Consider the following 4,518-nt stretch of genomic DNA (forward strand, 5'->3'; position numbering starts at 1 on the left):
CTCAGATTGTGCTGGGAGACACAGCAAACCTTCTGGCAATGGCACGTATTGATGCGCCATCCTGGAGGAGGTGGACTGCCTGTGCAACCTCTGTAGGGTCCAGGTAGCGCCTCATGCTAACAGTAGTGACAGTGACCCTAGCCAAATGCTAAACTGGTGAAAAAGAGTCAGAAAAGATGAGGAGGGGATAAAATGTCAGTGGCCTCCACCTGTAAAACCATTCCTGTTCTGATGGTCGTCTCGTTGTTGCTCCTCTAGTTCACCTGTTGTTCATTTCATTAACACCAAAGCAGCTGAAACTGATTAACACCCCCCCTGCTACTGACCTGACCAGATCAATATCCCACAAGTTTAATTAACTTCATGCTATACTCTGATTACAAAGTGTTCCTTTAATTTTTTCAAGTAGTGTAGTTATTGGTTCTATGTTACATTCCCTAGTTCCGTACACATCTGTTCCTGATATCAAAAACATGTCCAGTCTAGAGTGGATGCCATCATCATTGCACAAAGATGTATTGATTTCTTGGATAAAGGACCTACACTCTGCCTCAAAACGCAGCTGAAATCTCCACCTATTAAAATAATTCCCTCTGCTTTGTCTGCTAATAATGACGCTATCATCTGAAAGAAATTTGGACAGACCTTGTTTGGGGCATATAGATTAGCCGGTGTAATTTTAGAGCCCCCAGTAGTACCCATTACTATCACATATCTACCCTCTTTATCCTCAATTGTTTTTTCATCACTAAAATAAACAGACTTATTTAGCAAGATTGAAACTCCTCTTTTCCTCCTGTATTTGAAGGAGGAGCTATACATCTGATCCACCCATTCTCTATTCAATTTTTAGGGGTTCTTTTTCTGTTAGATGAATCTCTTGTAACACTGCTATAGAGCAGTGCATTTGTTTAAGTTGGTTCAATATTTTTTCTTTTATTTGGAGTATTTATACCTGTTACATTATAGCTGATATGCTTTAAACTATTCAGGGATTAGTGATTTTTACTATATTCTTTCAGTATTTCACAGAAATACCTTAAATCAGGAAAAATAAGGAAATTGTGCATATTAAAAGTTATCGATGTTCAAACTCAAGGCAACTTAGAATAGGTTGCATTAAAGAAGCAAAATATAGTGAACTTCCAAATACCCAACTGGGTTTCTCTGTGACATTATGTTCAACTACTTCAAGCGGAACATGAACCAATCCCTTGTGGAACCTGGGCTGAGGAGGGTGACTGCTCCTCTGTGGGGAACACTGGCTGATGAGGCGGTTGTTGCTGCTCGGTATGGCAGTAAAACTGGCAGTTTACAGAATTCTGCCCATTGTAGGAGGGGACGGATTATCCATCCATCCATCCATCCATCCCTCTGTCCGTCCATATTTTGCTGGATGGAATTGAAGCTGTATCCATAACAGGGATGCATGTATTGCTGTCGGAATCTGTATCATCAGTTTTTTCATACATTAATATTTTTTAGCCCTTTACGTGCACAACCTCTCCACAGACACATGGCCCAACACAGGAAATAAACTGAATAGAATTGAATTGAATCAGCTCCAGGCTTCTGAGATGTTGTGCAGACAAACAGTGTGGCATCTTGTCCTGCATGTTCAATTTAAGGCTGAGGCTTGGACAATGACCATTTCTGTGGAAGACGTCTTGTGTGGTACCAGTGCCAAAGAAAAAAAAACATCTAAAGGACCTCAGCAGCTGCAGGCCGGTAGTGCTGACTTGACAACTGATGAAGACCCTTGAGCGGTTGGTCTTCCACCATCTACGCCCTCTGGTGAGGCCCTGATTGGATCCACTGCAATTTGCCTACCAACCTGGGATCGGAGCAGATGATGCAATCATCTTCCTCCTGCACCAAGCTCTGACTCACCTAGAGAAACCTGGAAGCTCTGTGAGGATCATGGTCTTTGATTTCTCCACTAGTTTCAGCACCATCCAGCCAGGATTCCAAAGGCCCAGCTGGAGCTGCCAGGAGTGGACCAGCACATGTCCCGGTGGATTCTGGACTACCTCACTGGCTGATTTCCAACTCCATTTAATATGGAACGCTAAAACACTCTCACCACTGGCGCCTGAGGAAACAAGATAATCTGGCGCTGATGGCTGGATGCAAGCGCCTTAAATAGAGGCAGGAGCAGGTGGATCAGATGAGCAGTGAATGAGCAACCAGGCAGGTGAATGGAGTTAGCAATCAACTCAGTAATCAGCACCAACACCATGACTGAATGTTAATAAAACAAAAATGTCTGTCCTGCTGTCTTTGCTCTAAATTGGATAAGAAGTGATTTAAACTGCTAAATGCTCTGGACTCTTCTGTAGGCTAAATATATCATCTACTGATAAACCATGAGGCATTTCCATCTGTTATTTCTATGCTTCTGGGTTTTATCAGCCATCTATCTAAATGATTTAACTTTATTGATAAAGGACCCAAACAGAACTGATTGTTTCCTTTTTCTCTGTTATTTATCCTGTATTTAAAAGGTCTACACCAGGGGTTTTCAAAGTATGAAAGGGTGAGCCCCCCTCCAGGGAGCACTATGCCTGCTGCGCCCCCCCCCCCCCCCCCCCCCCCCCACAAATGCCACTACAAAACACCTTGTAATTGCTTTTATTTTAGAACCATCTCATCTTTTAAAATGACACTATCTGAATGAAATTTAACACATGAACATTTTAAAACATTTCCTCCCATTTCAATTGTTTTATCGGGGCCTTGGTATGGCAAAAACACCCTTTTTTCATTTTTCTAATAAACAACCCCAAACTCACTTTTCAACTGTTTTCTAAAACAAACATTACATCTGAGATTCTGAGTTTAATGTTTGAGATGCCAACAGTGTTTTCACATCTTAATAAAAACATTTTGATCAGATCTTCATTGAGAGCTGTGGAAATTCAGTCCCTACTGACAGCCAAAAGTGCGCGAGTGACACGTCACTCATCCTCTGTTTCAAGTCCAGGTCACAGCTCAGCTCAGCCAGAGCCTCTTTCTCTCCTGCTGAAAGTCCATCTTTGAGTGTCGCGGGGAAGGAAAATGGGTTTCTCACCCACTGGTTTGCCATTGTCTCTTCTCCAAACTGCTCGCGCATCCCCTCCAAATGCGCGCAGACAGCCTGCTGTAAAAACTCCACCTTCACACTTATTAGGTTATCCGATAGTCCCAGGACCAACTACCGGTGCCACCAGGTCTTTGGTCCTGGTAGTATTGGACGTGAGTGTTATGTGTGAATGTGTGTCCACGTTGTTATTTTATTTATTTATCTTTTTTATTATTTATTTATTTTTTTTCTATTTCTGTGGTGCGAGTGGGGGCACTAGGGAGAGAAGGTGTGATTGAGATTGTGAGTGGTTTTTTTCTCTCTCTCCCAGGTTGGGGTCTCAACTGCTCCCTCTCCCAAATACATCTTAAGTCTCCGCTAAGTGCGGAGCCCATTCCCCCCGTCCTGCTGTCTCTCCGCTGGCTGGCGTCGGTGCACTGGTGGAGCTCGGGGTCTGGGGGTGGATACCCGGGGGGCTGCTGGCTCATTCCTGGCGGCCTCTCTGCTGGCCCCGGCCCTTGCTGGGGCTCCTGTCTGGGGGTCGGGCGCCCCTGGGGCCTCGGATCCCTGGGGCCCGGGACTGGATTCACTTCGGGCTGGGGCTGGGTGTTGTTCGGGGATTTTCGGTGCTGGTGCCTTCACTTCGATGCCGGTTCCTTGGTGGTGCTTTTTCCGATGCCGGTTCTGTGGTATCGGTTCGGGGGGGGAGGGGAGCTGCACGGCATGGTGAGGTTCAGGTTTTGGGTCTTGTTCTGGGCTCTGGTTTTTCCGCTTGCATTTCTCCTCTTGCATAGCTGAATTTTTATTTATTTTGATTTTAATTAATTAATTAATTAATTAAATTTTTTTTTTTTTTTTTTTGGTGGGGGGAACGGTTGCGGGCGGGTCGGTGTCCACTGTCGCATTGTGGGGGCTTTTCTGCTTGGCGTTTTTTTTGGGGGGGGGATTGGCATGTCTGTTTTCTCGGGGGCGGGCGGGCCCGTTGGGTGGGGGTCCTGCTGGCGGCGCACCGCTGGTGTGTGGGGGTCTGGGCGTCTCCGGCTGGGGTGGTGTTGGGGGGCCGGTGTGGATGTGCTGGCTGCGCTAATTGGGTTTTCGGGTGGGTTTTCCCTGTTGGAGGCAAGGAGGAGCTGCTTTGTTCCCGCTCATCGCGGCAGGTGTGGCTGCGGGGCGGGTGGGGTGTATCTGGCCGGCGCGCGTCGGGGGGCCGGGGTGGCGGAGCTGCTTCGGCCGCGTATCGGGGGCTGGTGCGGGCGGGGGGGGGTTGGGGGGACGGACGGGACTGTGCTGCTCTTAGCTGCTCTGGTTTCGTCCGGTGGGGGAGCGGCGTTGTTCGCTCCGCTCTGGCTTTGTGCTGCCCGCGGGCTGCTGGGGGGGGGGGGGGGGGGGGGGGGGGGGATGATTGAACCTGAAATATCCTCCCTATTTTTCTTTCAAAACAACAAATTTAAATCCAT

Source organism: Cyprinodon tularosa, unplaced genomic scaffold (genome assembly GCF_016077235.1).
Source record: "Cyprinodon tularosa strain WSP-4 unplaced genomic scaffold, ASM1607723v1 ctg1660, whole genome shotgun sequence".
Lineage (NCBI taxonomy): Eukaryota > Metazoa > Chordata > Actinopteri > Cyprinodontiformes > Cyprinodontidae > Cyprinodon > Cyprinodon tularosa.